At 35.9% G+C, this 19,246-nt stretch overlaps 1 protein-coding gene across 3 annotated transcripts in view; it reads right to left on the bottom strand.

Moving 5' to 3' along the window:
- LOC121734094 overlaps positions 1-19,246 on the bottom strand; it is an 83,970-nt gene that overhangs the window by 47,535 nt on the left and 17,189 nt on the right. The gene's annotated exons all lie outside the window — the stretch shown is intronic.

Genomic DNA, 19,246 nt, shown 5'->3' with positions numbered 1-19,246 from the left:
TTTGCTCATTACAAAAACATTTCGAGGAATAAGGTCAGTGATCGTTTTTCTGTATATAAACGAAACAATACCCATTAGTTACTTATATTCTTGAACAAATGTGTTTAACCTTAGTTTGACCTTCAATGGCGTTAAATTAGCAATAAATTCGACCAACATTACGTTTCAAACTTTTGGTAAACTTCTCGTATCAGCTTTCACATAATGAGAACTTGCATTTGACGAACCAGCCATTATAAATAAGATTGAAAGGAAATTTAACACTAGAAAGACCGGAATTCTGAACTTCCTAGAAAGACCAAGAGCGGTCAAATGAGCCATCGTATGTTTTTACATTTTTTTGTGTGTCTTACTATTTTGCTTTTGCATTTTATTGATCGTGTAATTATTTATAAATGTAATTAAATTAAATTATAGAACAAATATTCTAGAAAATTATTTAAAAAAGCATTTTATAGACCTGCTACTGATATAATGACATTATAATGACTTCACAAGATTTATTGGTTTTGTTCCTGTATTTGAGCATAAAATACCGTTTTTTCAGATTTTATATTTTCTCATTTTAGCAATAGAATGGTAAAGTTACTCTTATGTACAGTAATTCACGTCTAGAAGCCATGAACAACTTGATGAAAATACCCTATTTGAGGATAAAACTATTATTTTTCGCGTCGCACTTTTGGTCACAATATAAAAATCTTTTATCACTAAAACTAAAAAAGTTCAAAAAATTTGCTTTAGAAATGAAATATACTTAAAATTAGCATAAATATATTTTTTTTTATCATATTTTCATATAGTTCTACAATTTCGCAACCTTTAGTTTGTTATTTGCTTCGTTTGTGTAGGTAAAACAAAAAATAAAATTAACTCAGCATAAATATTTCATTGAAATTCAAACTACTAATAAACCCTGGCTGTGTTAGGTCAACTCAGGCAACAATACTATGAAAATTGACACAGATTTTTGTAGTAACGTTGATAATTTTCAAAAATCAGGATTTTATTAGGCAAAAACCTTGAAATACGTTACAATATCAAAACAGGCAAGGCAAAAGGTTTTATTTGTGTACATACTATATTTATAAATATATTACCATTATTTTTACATATAAAAATGTGAAATTTTAGACCATTTATGTAAGTTAAAGTATTTATTCCACTTTTGTCCTATGAGTCATTGACAAATCTATTTCAGTTTCGAGTTTTTTATAAATTTTAAATGAAATTTTAAATACAACACGCAAACAAAACAATAATAAATAATAATAAAAAAATTGAAAGAAAAATAGAACTTGCAAGAAAAACCCTTTCTTTAGAAATTTTATTCAAGCGGTCAATTGACCGCTGCGGTCTTTCTAGGTAGGTTGTTATTTAAAACTTATAATTATTGAGCAATCATTAAAACGCGTTATCACAATTTAAACAATCGAAAAGTATTAAATGTCACGAGAGGAAAACGAATTTCACGCAACGGTAACAAAAATATCGCAAATTAAAAACGAAAATGCGGTCCGGTCTTTCTAGTGTTAAAACATTGCAGAGGTCAATTGGCCGCCGATTATGACGTCAGAGCGAAACTTTAAAAATTTATTGAGAAAAAACTAGCCAATGAATTTCAAAATTATTTAATTCATATTCTTAAAATACCCTATTTTAGCGGAAAAAAATATAAAAAGTACATGTGATTTTTTTTTGACAATGCCCATTCACGTCTACAGATCGACAAGGCTGCCATTATACAAAAACGTCATTTTAAGACAGTTCTCCTTTACGTGCAGCGCCCCCGCTCACGTTCATAAAAAGCCTTGTCGATCTGTAGTGATTCGTATTTCGTACTAATTTGACATTTGTCAGTTTGACAGTTTTGACAATTCATTAATTGCTGAATTGATTGAAAGGAATTGCTAAATGCGACCATTTTAGCCCTGCTGCATTATATCAGCGATCGATCCGATTGGAATGATCGCAGGCCGAAACTTGATATAATCTGATTAACAAAAGGTAATTTTAATACATTTTGTCATTATATTATCGTTAAACCCTATGATTACACATGGTTTTAAAAATTATTAACATATTATACACCAACATAACATAAATAAGTATTATATACCAATAACAATACAAAAAGCCACGTAATGTAATGAATAAAATATATCTAGTAATAAAAATATAATTTACGACCGAGCAACACTGCGTCGTAGAAATTTATTAATAGTCATAATTAAAACCACATTTCAAAGTTTTATATTTCTTTAAACATTAGACTTACACAACGAGGGTTACCCAGACGCGACGTCGGAACTCGGAATAGTCCCACAATGTTATTCAATTTGTATTTACTTAACATTTTAACTATGCAAATTATTAATTAGCAAATAAGTTTCAACAATCCATGGAGAATGGCAACCGTCAAAGGAGCTTGTTAGTAAGGACTTAATTGCTGCCTTTTAGCAATGATTATAAAGTTATTATGTGATTCTATGGTATAATGTTAAAAAAATCTTATACTTTGTGTGGTTTTAAAAAGGAAAACTAATTCTTTTATAGTCAGAAATCAGAATGTGCCGCCAACCAGTAAGCTGTGCATATACCGAATACATGCATACTTTATGCATGTATTCGGTACACAATTTCATGTAAATATAGTAGTGACAATTAATGTTCGTTTTGAGTGTGTTTTGTTGCTAATGCAATATTTTAATATGCGGAAAGGAACCAAATTCAGAACGGTTGAAGTATGGGAGTAACGTTTCCTTAGTTTTTATTATTCATAGTCATTTTATTTTATTTATTATGAATAGGCGATCCAATTTGTATGACGCCGACCTCCTAACTCCTAAGACACTATTGAAATCTTGGGAGGCTAAATAGCTCATTGTAATGTATGCTTAGGTGGCCGAATATGGACAGTATGGGCAGTCGTTAAGCAAATTGGTCCATTGAGTCATCCACATTCACTGATTCAATTACACGAACAGATAAATTATACGTTATTAAAACGCACGAACACTCGCCCTGTTCAATCTCTTTCATAATTAGGTAGTGTGATTGTCCGTTACTGTACCAATAAGAAACATCGTTGACTGCGAGCATTCAGTTGCAAATATTATGTATGTGTATGTGTATCTGTATTTCTGTCAGTGTCTCTGTTACCTTAACACACTCCCAACGCCTGAACCAATTAACCCATCAATCCCTAAGCGGCACCCGTTAGTACGGGAGCCCTAGAACATTTTTATTATTACTATCAAGCAAATTTTTTGTGAGTACATAGTACATAGCTTCATTTTAATAAGACGAACAACATTTTTATTTGCGAAAAATCTCGAAAGTGATAGCTAACAGAGATAGAAGGAATTTCATACTTTGAATTGATGGTCCTATAATATGGACAGTTTTATTTGTAGGACAATGTTACTCTTATATTATATGACTATTACCCTATCAATATACAAAAAATCAGTTTGTAAGTGTTCCGTTTTAGGGTTCAGTAGTCAACCAAGTTTTGTTGATTACAGAACCCTATAACGGAACCTTAACGAGCTGATTTTTGTATATTGATAGATTAATAGTCATATAATATAAGAGTAACATTGTCCTACATATAAAACTGTCCATATTATAGGACCATCAATTTAAAGTATGAAATTCCTTCTATCTCTGTTAGCTACCACTTTCGAGATTTAAAAATGTTGTTCGTCTTATCAAAATGAAGCTACTCACAAAAAATTAGCTTGATAGTAATAAAAAAAAATTGTTCTAGGGCTCCCGTACTTCGGCTGTCGCATAACAATTGAAAATATATTGTCATATTGTGTCTACGACTCCCACGATCGATGTATTACAATGTATATGGAGATTCTTGGATTTTTCTGGATGGAAAGAATCCTGCCGAAATTCGTTAATTTCCAGCTTAATTATCAAATTTGTAGACAAAGCATTCAAAGCTTTTGCTTAAAGATTTTAGAAGCTTTGGCCCAGCAGTGGGACCAGTAAAAATATGGTTTGCTTCGCAATACTTCAGAGAGAGCGGCAAATATTCTTCGTATCGGTGGCAGTTACGTGTAGAAAAAGTTTATATTAATTCACTACACGGCACACATGCACACAACATAAAGTCATGAACATTCCCCGCCTTCAAAACAAACCCGCCATTACTCATTTCAATTGCCATCTTGTCAAATTGCGTTTAAGCCCTGTTTGTGCTAAAACGTACACATTAACGAGTGCACTCCAGATAATAATACATTTTTGTACGGACAGGACATACACACAATACAAGTTACAGTAGTGTGACTTAGGTTCTTTTTGAAATTTAACTTCATTCAACGTAGAGACAAGTTATTCGCTCGCCACGCGATACTTCATTCTTCTGTGGGGCTAAAATAGTCACATTTAGCAATTCCTCTCAATCAATTCAGCAAATGAATTGTCAAAACTGTCAAACTGACAAATGTCAAATCAGTACAAAAATACAGAAATGAATTGCAAGCTGAGTTGCATTTTGCGATTTTAGAAAAATGAATCATGTTATGATTCCTATCACGATTCTTCAAAGCGACCATTTAAGCCCCGCTGCTCTGAGGTCATTCTTATGTGTGCATTTGCCCGAATCAGACAATCAATTAAGAAGATGATACTGTATTTCCTTTACAATGTGGCACAGGCGTCGTGATGTCACTTGTCACGTAGCCCCGCAAATACAAATGCTAAACGAGTAAAAAACTTCACATCGCATTCATTTTAAACGCTGCACAGAATGAGCACAATGAAGTAATAAAGGGAACATTCAATTCATATACTTGTTAACTTATCAAACACAATCGTGTCGATGATTCAGGAAAATGCCACGAATAACTCTTGCACGACTGCATTTGAAGTCATTTCAATTACCTTCCTCAATACGATATCAGTCGCGAAGTTTTTGTTTGTTTTGATTTTAGATTCCATTTTCATTTGGATAAGAAACTATGGGCCTGTTTCACCACTTTCTGATAAAGTGCCGACTGCCGATTAGGCTATTCACAACTTTTTTTCATACTTTATTTTTTTCTTTCCAGATTCTCCATACTTTATCTGTCAAGTTAATTGGTGGATAGCATATTCGTCACTTATCAGGAAGTGTTGAAACATACATTAGGCTATAAGAAAATTGTCATAGATTCTATTAGATGGAGTTTTAAAACAAAGTGATGTTCCTCAAAGTGAACATCAAAATGTTGCTAATGTTATAACTGGGTCTATGGAAAAAAATGTTAAATGTAGAGCCACTAAAACGTACAAACCATCAATACATGCACAGTGCACATATGGTTCGATATTATATACGAGAAAATGAGATAAATATTACTAAGTTTCATGTTTATGTCAATATCTCCGACTGTACCTACACTTGCTGAGCCGTCTAATGCCGAAGTTTAAACATCACAGTTGCGAAACATGCCAGCAGTTACGTTCCTGACGAGTTACTCAACAATAAATAACCTTTCTTCGGTCGCCGTTCGGAGAAGTTACAACATTAATAGGTAATGAGCGGTTACAGAGTTATTCTAATTAACACGGCTGGTTAAACCCAAATAAATATAATTAGCACCGCTAATAAAAGTAAATTAATGTCGTGTAATTTGTAAAGTAAACGTGATAAAAAACTCACTTATCGCACGGACACTGCGTAATTTTAATACCATTAATGCGGAGTGCGGCGTAGGACGGCGCCGTTGTCAATTTGTCATTAGTTACAAATTGTACCACCGTCTACACACGCAGGACTTATGCCCTTATGCCCAGTTTGTCGTGCTTTTCATTGGCTAACATCAAAACATTATCGACACTGTTGACTGGATGTCAAAGATAACATCAGAAGCCGGACGTATATTATGCAAATGATGTTGGCTTGTCAATCATTTCAGAAAAGATTTGGTCTGTCTATTGCTCTTTTTAACTCTATGTGTAATGTGACCTAAATACACTCACAGGTGTAGAGTTAGACACCAAAATAGATACTTTGTAATACAAAGTTTGTATCGTATAGTTGACTGACTGACGATTAAAACTTGCTTTATAATTATAATTTTTTATACGTCTGCATCTAGAAATAGCGTCATGAAATTACATTATTCCTTATAACGCCATATTTTGAGACAGACGTATAAAAAAAGGACTTTCTACCGCCAACATTGTGCGCTTCGTACTTTCTTAATACGAAATATGCTAATCTGTTGAATATGAAAAAATTAATTGCACTTAATTACGAGTAGTAGATACATAGCATTTTAATTCGACACGGGTTGGCAGTGGGTTCGAGTCGAGGGGTTGTTCCGAGCGGATGAGCAGCGATGCACGTTGCGCCGACGCACGTGACAGATCCCACTAGGCCCACTAGGCTCACTGGGTAACCGGGTGAAACACGCCTATTGATTGCTTCACTTGCATCCCCAACCTTGAGTTTACTTTTTGCGTCAATTTTAAAATTTCTTATATAGCTTCGGCAAAATCTGGCGAGAATTCCTTGGTGAATCGAAAACTTAAAGCTAGGAGGCGGACGAAGGGAGGAGTTGGTGGAGGTTAGAAGAATATGTAGAGTTATTTCATAAAAACCAGCTGAAAGTTTTTTGTATTATGAAAAACTCAAAGCTTCAATGGATCTCTTATCTGAATATCAAGAATAGTCAAAATCAGCCGAGATATCCGAGATTTATCAAGCCTGCTTATGTGTTGAGAATTGAGATCATACAAATAGAGTTAATTTTGTAATTAGCTTTACGAGGGCTGCTATTTATGTATCCGGAATTAAAAAAAGAAACAAACATATATCATTTAATATGGTTTTATTGCTTTTCAAAATATTCGCCGCGATGATCGACACACTTTTGCATACGCTGGAACCAATTTTCATAGCACTTTTTCCATTCTGATTGAGGTATCTCCAAAACGTGCATTTTGAACGCATCAACAGCCACTTCGCGGCTCGAAAAACGTTGACCACGTAATTTGTTCTTCGCGTATGGAAATAAAAAGAAATCGTTAGGTGCCAAATCAGGGCTGTACGGCGGATGACCAGTCAATTCGATCTTTTGACCCTCCAAAAACTGAGTTGTTTCAGCTGAGGTGTGACAGCTAGCATTGTCGTGATGTAATATGATTCTGCGTTGTCGGTTGTCCTTTCTTATTTCTTCAAAGACTTCTGGTAAACAAATGGTCGTATACCATTCAGAATTAACCGTTTTACGATTCTCTAATGGCACTGTAGCCACATGTCCATTAATTCCAAAAAAACAGGCGACCATTTGCTTCAAAGTACTTTTTGCACGAGTAACTTTTGTTGGTTTCGGCTCATCTTGGAACACCCACACCGTTGACTGTTGTTTAGTTTCGGGGCCATATGCATAGATCCAGGATTCATCACCTGTGTAGATATTATAAACGGCTTTTGACGTACCACGGTTGTATTTTTTTATCATTTTTTGCACCAATCGACACGAGCCCGTTTTTGATCGATTGTCAAGTTGTGCGGAATCCAACGCGAACATATTTTTTTTACAGCCAAATGTTCGTGTAATATCTTATGTATGCTCGTCGTACTTATGCCTAAGGACGCCTCTATCTCGCGATATGTAACATGACGATCACGCATTATTAGTTCCCGCACAGCATCTATATTTTGTGGGACAACAGCTGTTTTTGGGCGACCTTCTTTATTTTCATCCGTGAGCATAGACCGCCCACGATTAAACTCACTGTACCAGTGATAAACAGTGGTTTTTGATGGTGCTTCATCTCCAAAAGATGCGGTGAGTTGAATAAAGCACTGTTGTTGATTTAGCCCACGCCGAAAATCGTAGTAAATCATTGCACGAAAATGTTCACGCGTTAAATCCATGGCAAATGAAGACACGCAATTTTCAAAATGACGCCACAATGGAAAAATAATTGACAGTCACATGAAACAAAATGTATTCTTCAACCAAAGAGTTCTATTTTCAAATGTTGTAATTACTTTTTAAATATTGTTCTTGTAAGTGGCCAGTTCCGGATACATAAATAGCAGCCCTCGTACTTAGGTATATTTTAGCGTCTGTAATGCTTTCCAAGTTACAGCCAGAGTAGCATAAAAAAGCGGAAAACATACTGTAGAATGTGCGAATTAATTAGTAAAAGCACCTATAAATAAATGGTTAAAGCAATCGGAACCTCATATTCTGGCTATGTAATGAATTAATATTGGTGTTTTTACCTTATCCACCTATTGATACACGGTAAATACACGTGTGTTTGGGAGTGGGGCGAGTGGCGACCACTGAGTCACGGCCAGCGGTATCGCGCACTCGATCAAACTCCACACTCCGGCTCCTTGCTAATTAAACCATATCACTTAGGGTGAGAAACACCGGCAGCGCTCCCTAATTCTTTAAAATGCATGAAACTCGTTTTCGGCTGCCTTTTTAGTGGTAACATTATAACATTCGTTTCGTTGCTCAGTTCGGGTTTTTATCGTGGGGCAAAAGCGACGGGAAAAATCCAGTAATTAGCAGTCGATTCGTCATTGTTCAGATTAATACATTTGTGATTTTCCTTATTTACAAAACAACATTAAAAGATCATAATATTGATTAACGTGGGAAAGGCATACCTACTTTTTGAACCTACCCACTTTTGACTTCCTGATAATTTTCGTAAATCAATGGATTGAGCACGTAAAAGATCTTTAAATACTTTTTGACTTACCTATTCTTGACTTTAGTAAAATCAATTGACGATGTAAGTAGTTAAGTACACAAGCATTTTTTCAATATAGCAGTGATAACATTTTTGGTAGAGTGTTGGAAGTTTTTTTTTTTTTCGAGGACTAGCAAGACCAAATGATCAGTCTACAACCTTCAAACCGATCAATTTCATAAAAGCGACTTTATTTTACTCCAGACTGGCTGGAGGAGTTCTCAGCGATGACAAGATAGTCCGGGGTTTCCTTATCCGTTACGCGATATAATCGCACTAAGAACCTTGTCTTATTTGAATAACCAACGACTGCTTTTTATATGTGTGCTGGAGTGACACGAGGAATTTTAAACGTATGCATTCCCTATCGTTCGGATACATCTGTAACTACTTTTAAATGAGATAATTAAGCTGTAAATATTATGTAGTTTATTACAGCAACCGAAATTCAACCATAATTTAATTGTGTGTTTGTGGTTTTAATAGAATGCGGTTTATGTGTAATACATTGTAATAAATTTAAGTGGAAAAGATTTAACCGATTTCAGTGGTGTGGTGAAATTCACGTTAGGTATAACTAGTAGTAAAATTATGCCAATTAGCCCAATTACGCATATTCAATATTCCTGAATTCTTTGCAAATGATAATCTTAAATACATATTTCTTCGTGTGTTATTGGTACTTAGTATACAGATGGTACAAATTATCGAGCTGGTTTTACTGGTCGCTATCAACAGGCAACATAATGACCACCGGCTTTATATTTCCATGAAAATATTAGAAGTAATGTAGAGCCGATAATGGGTACACAATCAAATCGCGATTAAGCGAGTGCCATAAATACCATATTTAATTACTAGGGGCGCATTATCGCGCACTCGCAATGTGTGAGCTCGCGATCGTTCAATAAACGTTTATGAAGGTACAGCGAGCGGTATATCAGGGGAAGCCGCCATTAATATCTGTTGCAGCATTTACGTCGGAATTCTGTAGAAACTCTCCCGGGTTCCCGCGAGGTTCAGATCGTGACTGCGCGGAGTCGGCCGCAATTTGCTTAGCCATACAGCGCCGGTGCGCTCTAATCACGTGTAAAATATTACCGTACCTCGTCACCGAGCCACGGAATCGGGACGGCACGTCAAAAGTCACATACAGAACGTTGCGAGATTAATTGACTGCGATAGAGGCCGCACGATTAGCGGCCGTCTGCGCTCCGCGGTCGCCGCAGAACGTGATCGCCTACATGCCGAACTCGCGTCCGACCTGCATAATGCTATTGTAAATATATTTAAACACGAACACCATTCGCGCTCGTTAATAAGCTCGAGAAAGCTTTCGACGGCTTCGAGCGGCACGTCTCCTCTCTGATTAACACGATAGCATCAATCACATTTTATAGTGTAGACTGTAGACTGTAGACTGTAGATAATAATCCGCAGCAAAACGCAGTCGAAGCAGTTAACATAAAATATATCGATGGAGCCGAGATAAACGGCCGACCTCGAGTTATCGAGTAACGAGAGGGTGTTAAGAGGCGCGAGGAAGCCCGGGGCCCATTAAACAATAGTAGCACGCAGAAACGTGCGACCATAAAGTTGCACTCACCAGCAATAAACTTGAAAACGCATGAATACATGACCTGCCTCAACCTAGCGTGCCGTCCGCACCCGCGCCCGCCGCAATCACGGCGATAGTTCGCGGCCACGATCATCTATTTGACGTTTTAACTGGGGTTTCAACTGAATGTGATTCGACTTTAACTGCACAACTCATCAAGTTATTAATTCACGTAGTCGATATAATCACTGCTACAATGAGTAAATAAGTTTTACAAACAAAAGCTAAAACATGAGTAAAAAGATGAGGGGATAAAAAGTTGAAAATACACACAAAGAATCGCTCGCTTCCGTGGTTAAAAAGATTTTATTAAAATTGTTTAAAAGAGTGGAACAACAGGATTCCCACGCAGTCGAATCGCGGATGCTCCGGTCCCTACACCGTCAGCCGCCTTAATTGTGAACAATTTTACCAAGGTCCCAATTTATAACTATAAATAACTGCATGTGTTTGCGTCGTTTTATTGTTCTGCAACGACTGTCTTTACATTTTAAGCCGTATTATGGAGCGAAGACAAAGAAATATTGCGACTCTCAAATTAAAAAGATCTGTTTTTATGTGTCTCTATGTTAAAACATGAATTCCTATATTTTAGATTAGGTATATGATCACAATCACGACACTTTGGAAATGTGTACAGTGCCAAATTTTTAAATAGGATATTTTGTATGTTCGATGTCTGGACTCTGGATAATGTTTGAAAAGACGGGATAAAAAATGTTAAAAGTTTCCTTCCAACAATAACAAGCCAACGTGGGTTATGTACAGCAATTACATTAAATAATAATTGACAAGGTAAGGAGCGTCCACCGTAACGTGTAGGCGATAATCACACGCCTTATCTGCACTAAGCGTCGTCGTCCAATTGATCGCTGTTTGCTTCTTGACGAAACACAGAAAAAGGGTGAAAAGGTTAGTAAATTCAACTATTCATAAAATTATAATGTGCATCAGAAGTGGGATCATAAAATGCGGTTGAGGAAATGGATTAATAAATTTAAAGTCCGACTTTCTATATAAAAATATTATGCGAATGCTTATGGTATCCATTTAATTACGACTTCCCATCAAGAAGAATAAAAAGAAACTTAATAATATACTTACAGAATTAAAATGTGCATCAGAAGTGGGATTGACATGGATTCATATCTATGTTTTATGAGTTAATGTCAGATTTTTCAATGGTAATAGATAATATTATGTATAAGAATGGTTATGGGATTACTACTTCTTATCAAAACAATATACTGCAAGCATATAAGCGTATGCGCATTAACGTAATTAGACCACGATCCTTAATTACATCCTGAGCAACCGTTTAAAACGAAAAATGCCAATGCAATTTGATAATTACCGAGAAATTGTGGCAGCTGTTGTTACTATAAATATCGTAATATCATCGCAACGTTCATCATCATTCATTCTTGCCGTCCGGTCTACGTAACGATTCACGCTTGGAACTTTAAAAACATAAGATTAATTTGCAAACACAAACAGAAAACAACATGTTTTAAGATAGCGTTGGAAACAGACCACCACTTGAATGTCATCGTATCAACTATCACCTCATTAAAAGAACAAATTCCAATGAAACAATTGCAATATTTTATTGAGGCACTTCATGGTGCTCTGTTTGTAAAAATGCTACAAAATGTGATAACATGTTACTGTACAATAAAGATTATGTATCTATTCGAAAATGATTTGAATGTTTATAAATTTCCAAATTAGTATCAGATTACTATACGAAAAACTGGCTTAAAATATTTTATTGAATCATCTGCTTCATAACGTGATAATTGTTTTATTAATTATTGTAATACGGTGTGGTCTAGATATTTCGTCAATTTTAGGATAAAATTTAAAATCAATAGTTGTCATATAAATTCCTGAAGTATTTTATTCTTGGCAACGTTAAACGTTAGTGGAATCAAGTCGACAAAATTTCCTCGTTAGTTGAAAATATACTTTATGCCGTTTACGCGTCGACCGCATAATGGGTAGCGTATAAAATAAGACTTCGTCGTGAAAATAAACAGTGGTCAATTACTGTGGTAGCGCCCGGCTTTGTGGCGTTCAGAAACAATCGAAGCGGTGCGATGCCGAGATATCGGCCCATAATAACTCTAATGGTGAGATAAGGCCGCCACCGAGCGGGCCCCGACCGGCCCGCACTAACATTGTGCGTACACTATAATCAGATGTGGTATCCAGCGCTCGATGTATCGCCTCTACATTAAGTCGTGGGAGTTATTTACTCGGCTGTGTTTGCTTTCACTCGACAATAAACTTTCAGTGTTGACGATGTATTTGTTAGCCGGCGACTTTAGACTCGAACGGTATCTCGACTTACAGGTTACTATCTAAAATTATGTCTAAAGTAGAAAGGAGCATGTGAGTTGGGACTTGTCAGGCAAATAACGTTTATCCCAGATTAACTTAAGATTACATGTTGTTTAGATCTTTCCTATTTCATTTGGAATGGAATCTATTAACATTTTTTAAAATGATGTTTCCAAATCAGCATCGATGACTCCAAAATCTAAATACGAATGAAGCATCTAACATTATCTGGAGGCGACAGTGACGTTGAGCATGAGGAACATCATACATCTAATCCGATCAAAGCCAAGCTGTAGGCAACAACAATGTTTATCCAGGTATTAAAACGATATAATCCGCGATGATGGTACGACTGTAGATGGCCGCAGTCCTACCGATCAACGCGGGCAACAGGGACCAGTTTACGCCGACAAGCATGTAAACGATTTATTCCCGGGCGCGTTTGCATTAACCGATCCAATTGCAGGGCTGTTAAGTGTTAACGTATTCAATTACACTCCATATAATTATAAAGTTGTTCAAAGGATGAAATATAATTTTATGGTCCAGGAATGAGGACCTAAAAGAGTAAAAGATGAAGCGTAAAATAAATTTAAGTTATTGGGAAATGTTGCTTTCACGCTATTCTTTAATATTGATCCTGTTTTGTTTTGTAGTGTCAGATTTTTATGACTTTATGACAATTTGATAATATTTGTTGACCACATCAAAGCTGACGACGATTTTTATGGCATACTTTACACACACAACAGGTCTTCAATCCTGTGCGTTTAAGAAAACAGATTATTTACGTCCACAATGCATTAATCTCCGTCCCATTATTTAATAACAAAACCGCAGCGAAAAACAAAGTCAGCGTGGGAAACGGTTACCAGTGGCATATTTGAATAAACTATGAGGCAGGTTCAAAGATATGATAACGGGCGATTTATATTCAATGGCTATTCATGCCGCTATGCAAACAGGTATATCATGGCTGTCAGCCCTATAGAGGCGTGCAGTTGTCGCCGGGGCTAAACGACGCCCGTTGGACCGGCTCAGGATCCCCGGTCTGTTCTCGACGCGTTCAATACTTAACAGCCCGACTCACTCGCATTCGCTGCATAATGGTAATGATATCATTAGATAACTCCACAATAGTACTGAGAAGTTGATACAATTTTTATTGGAAGGCATAGGTGGGCTGTATTACATCGTGCTACATGACAAAATTGTCGTGATAAAAATCAGTGAACATCGAATTAACATTTGCCTTTACACAATAATAATTAAAAATAAAATCATTTAGATTCAAAATCAATTAAAATAAAAGAATTAAATAAGCAGTTTAAATTAATTAACAAGTTAAACTAGGTAATGAATTCATTATTCATGCGTTCAAAAGTAAATTGACTACTAATTTAATTGTCACTTTGGTAAAAACAAAATAAGCTTAAATGCACAAACAGGTGAAAGAATGCAACGGAGTTTCGGTAAACGATAAACACAGGACGCATCAGGAGAGTACAGAAGAATGGCTCTCATAAATATTTAATTGGCGGAGGCGCATTGAAAGCGTTTATTATAAACCCGTATGGGGGTCGGCGAATTATTTGCAAAGGATTTCAATACAAGTATACGGCAATAGTGCGTAATCGATGTAAGTACGCGGCGAGCTGCAGACGCTCATACAATCAAACTGCATTCCCCCGCAGCTTTTACCTGTCTCACTCCTTACACCAACATTCGTGTAATTTGCATACTAATCGTCGTTTCATCAAACGCGCGACAGATTTCCATAGGAACGAGTACGTCCGAACTCCGAGTGGGAATGCAATGGCAGCGTCTATTATCGCCTAGCCGACCGGTTATTTAGCCGGTATCGGGACGCGTAACGATCAAGTTTAAGATCGTTTGCATCGAGCGCGGTTATCGGCGCATCGATTGAGTATCTCTCGGGAATTTCGCGTGTACTTTTTGCGGATGTCACCGAAGCGGCCGCGTAAGGTGTTCGACCGGTTTGCGTTACCATCTCCGTTCCGTCATAAGTGCGTCTGCAAATTCAACACTCGTCAAATACCGCAACGATACGACCGAATTGCCCTTGCTCGACGACTACTTGCCGATAAATATTACGTATTTATGCAATACTTTATAATATTTTAAAATAGCTACTTATTCATCGAAGGGTTTCTTCTAATTTTTGTTAGCTCCGAATCTTTTTATGGCTTTTACATTATTCGCAATATTATAAAAGCTTTTTAATATGTAATATGACGTTACGCTCTAAAAACTTCCACGTCCAAAAACACCTTTAAAAGTTGCGTAAATACGTCCAATTAATCTTTAAGTTATTTCAACTATTCCAATAGAATTTTTATATTAAAAGCCTAAAGATAAACATGTGTTAAATAACGTTCTTGAATAATAATGACATTAGTTACTTAAAAAGACATACAAAATTTACATAATATAATTTGAGCTTTTTTCCAACGATAAAAGCTTTACTTACTTCAAAACAAATGAAAGCTTTTTTTCGTTTGTAGAAATGAATATTGTGTTGTTCAAACTTCAAAAGAATGAAAAGGGTAGCTGATAAAATAACAACAGACAAGACAATGTTACTGTTAATTTTAGCGGTTGAATATTTGTGAATCATATACCTACCGTTTTAAACACTTGTGTAAATTGATCTTGAAATAACCCAAGCGTTAAGACAAATTTAGCCAAGACTTTTTATGTAAATAACAGAAAAAGTCAATTAGTGTATGTGAATGATATATGAATAAACCTTGATATATTGTAAATAGCTGATATTATATTAGCTGAAAAAAACTATTGTGTTAGCTTATTGTAACAAAAAAAAATTGTAAACAAAGCGTCAAACAACAAAACGTTCGCCCCGTGCACCATTTGTTAAACGATAAAATCAATAATGATCAGGAAGAGATGTAAATAGAACTAGAAAGGTACCGTAATCTCGTTAAAGCTATTAGAAGGGCAAGATAAGATCTGTGGCTCAGCGACGGGCATCAATCAGTAGCCAGAGCCAGTGCTTGCCCACTCGCTCCCGTACCTTCTATAATGATCTAGTTGTGCAACAAAAAATAAACGCACACAGAAGCCGGACCGAACGACTGTCGCAACTCGCAAGCGACTCTATTAACGTCATTATCCAAGTCATATATTTTTAATGACAAGTTATTATCAGTAATGGTCACCTCCAGTTGCTGCGTTTTTACTTCCTCAACCCCGATTAACTCGGTTTCCTCGTCTTAATATCTTTATCGGTGTTTAACATCTTTATTAAGACCCGATGACATCTAGATAAAATCTCGATGACGACCAAATTCCACGGCCACACCTCGCGTCTCCACCTTTCTTTATGATTTTATTATCATAACATATTTGACATTTTTTAAATTTTCTGATTTAATCTTCGAGCCACCTTTTGTTTCTAGCGATAACATTCTCATTATCAACACCATTGCGACTCTACTAGAGTGAAATTTTATGAAATCCAAATGCGAGATTATAATAATACATTAACATTAATTAATACATTTGAACCGAACATTGACACCGGGCGTCCAAACAACAGAGATATTAACGATAACTTTTTTCCTAAGCAGCCTATTACTAGCCGGACTTTATTGTATAAATTGATCGACTGTGTCGCCTGACTCCTCCTGAGTGATCGTTAAATCCATCATCGGCGGTTTCTCAAATCGAATTTTGCACGATGGTTTTGAAAATAAACAGTCATTCATATTAAGTTATTATAATCAATCAGCAATTAGAAGTGAACATCAATTATATACAACGTAACGCGATATAGCGTGTCACTACAAAGGTTAATTACTTAATGCGTCTACGTCGGTCACGGGACAAGATTGAAAAAAAAAACAGTCAAGTGCTGCGTAAATTATTTTCGGATATAAAGCAATGAATAAGGAAACAGATGGAGGCGACATAACTACAAAAAAGTGTGGCCATATTGCCAAGAACTAAACATGGCGGTCTATAGTGATGGGACACTCGGTTGATATTTGTCGAGGACATCGATAAACTAACATGTTATAAGTGAGCGTCCTGTTATATTACATATTATATTGATATCAAAAATGATTTTTTTTATATTATATAAAAAAATATCATTTTTGCCTATTTTGTCTCTATGTACATAGAGACAAAATAGGCAAATGTGGTTTTTTTTTAATATAGGAGCCTCCTTAATTTTAATAAAACTATTTAATTTATTTTAAGTTAAGAATAATTATTATTTAAGTTGCCATTATTGATATCGGGCAAAAATTACCAAAAAATCGGACAAATACTAGTTGTACTCGCGTACGAAGTGTTTACAGTTTATTTTAATTTTACCATCAATTATTATTATTATTAAAGTATGTATACAACTGAGTATTTTGTGAACATTTCAAGTGCCTATTTGTGTGAACATTTCGCGATATATCGAGACCGATATTGATATTTTTTCAAATATCGATGTATCGATATATCGATATTTTCTTTCAATTTCGATATCCCTATAATACGACACTGACAGTTTATGTACCTCGGAGGACCGGAACATAAAATAGCGGACCGGCCACAGTATTTTGATTTGGTAGAGACTATTTTTTTTAAATAATAATATCTATGGACGCTTCACACCACGTCAGTCTGGCCCCGTGCTAAGTACCTAAAGGACTTGTGTTACAGGTACCAGACAACGGAAATATATTTAATACTTTTATACTATACATATATTTAAGATTTTTATTATATCATACACATATTTAATACACATCCAGACCCGGGAACTTTGAAAACTCTTTGTTCCGTCGGCGGGATTCGAACCCGCGACCTCCGGCTTGAGCTACCGACGCGCTCACCACTGAGCCACAGAGGTCGTCCTCGAGAGACCATTATGCCGAGTCCACTTATAAAAGTCAATGATATAAAGACACTGCAAAAAACATTTAACTATAATACTACTTGCATCAATCAGTGCCCTAAATAGTAGTGTTCCCTAAAAGATCAATGAAGACTTTCTACATAATTAAAATATAGTCCTATAGTAAGCGTATTTTATTTATATTAGTGGGTATACTCATATAATATACAAAGTATAAATAGAATAGTAATCAGGACCGCGATTCTACGAAATCTAGCAACGAACCTGAACCGAGCACTAGACTAGAACAATAGTTTCCTTTGGATCAACAAGGCTACGAGATGTATCTGCATCGACGATATATCCACGTCTAAGCACGCGACCGTCACGCTGTACGCGCACAATTTCACGGTCAAATGAAGCAAGTTTGATCTGCCCATTACGCGCCTCATCCCGCCAGCAAATAGGTTCAACGATCAGCGAATGACAATCATAATTGACGAATCGCGGAATGCCGTCAATAAACGTGGCGTGTAAAAAGTTGAATGCTCATTTGCTTCCTCCTATTGGCAAGATTATTTTTCAAGGGAAATGGTTTATTAGTCGTTCTTACCAAAGGTGATTTTAACAGATGCAGGATTGCAAGAGTTGGCAACTTTCGTAGCAAGCACCTACTGAAGCATTTTCTTCGGTTTTATCTTAACAAAGATCAGATAGAACAGTATTCGAATGATTTCAAAAGATAGGATTTTGATTATTATTAGAGAAGGATAATATTAGAAGCAACTGCCTTTTTAGGTTCTACAGGTGAAAGTATAAGATGCCCGAGTTTTAAGAATGAAGGTTTCAATTAACTAGACATAGCTGCTACTACTTTGTTTAAATTAGGTCTGCAAGGTTTAAATTAAGTTCTAACCTAATTATCGATCGCGTGTTTGAATGTGATTAGAATGGAAGTGTAAGAATGATATGTTTCTTCGTAATGATTCCTGGATTATAAAAAGCAATTGCACTTTGTGTTAGCTTTTACGATGCCACAGAAATGATCTGATGAAGAGGAAGGAAGACAATCATGAATCTTTCCTGTGTCTGAAGTGCTTTGAAGCTAACTTTTGTGGAGAGCAAATTTCGGTGTTTTTGATCCAGATAACACTAAAGTTAATGTAAAACATTGATATCACGCGGTACAAATATTTGGTTAAAAATACCATCCAGCTAAGTAAATAAGTATTGACGTCACAAATGAATAATGAGATTGTCGCTACGGCGTAAATTAACTCATAGTAACTTTTAATGCAGGTCGATATTACTATCTGTTATGACTAATGACTCATAATAATATATTACGATTTATTTTGGTAATTTTGGTAAGTACTCCGGTTTCCGTGTCTGGCCAAAGAACAATATAGAAAGCTTGACCTTTAGGATTTAGTGCAAAAACGAGAGAAATTGAAAGCATCAGTTGGTTTGACCTTTGCAACCAATAACGAAAACGAAATAGAAATAGAAAAGCTTTTCAGAGTTTTGCTGTCGGCTGTCGCTTACTTGCTTAGGTGACAGTGACAAAACATTCATGTAAGCTATTTGATTCTTATCACTTGGTTGTTAAACAGGCCCTTAAAATAAAAAATGTTTACCAAGTGATGATGTTATGAAGAATAAACGTTTACTACAAATGTGTAGAG

The sequence above is a fragment of the Aricia agestis genome, chromosome 15, assembly GCF_905147365.1.
Source record: "Aricia agestis chromosome 15, ilAriAges1.1, whole genome shotgun sequence".
NCBI classification, from domain to species: domain Eukaryota; kingdom Metazoa; phylum Arthropoda; class Insecta; order Lepidoptera; family Lycaenidae; genus Aricia; species Aricia agestis.
The sequence above is the reverse complement of the archived record's forward strand: the minus strand, read 5'-3'. Positions and strand labels throughout refer to the sequence as shown.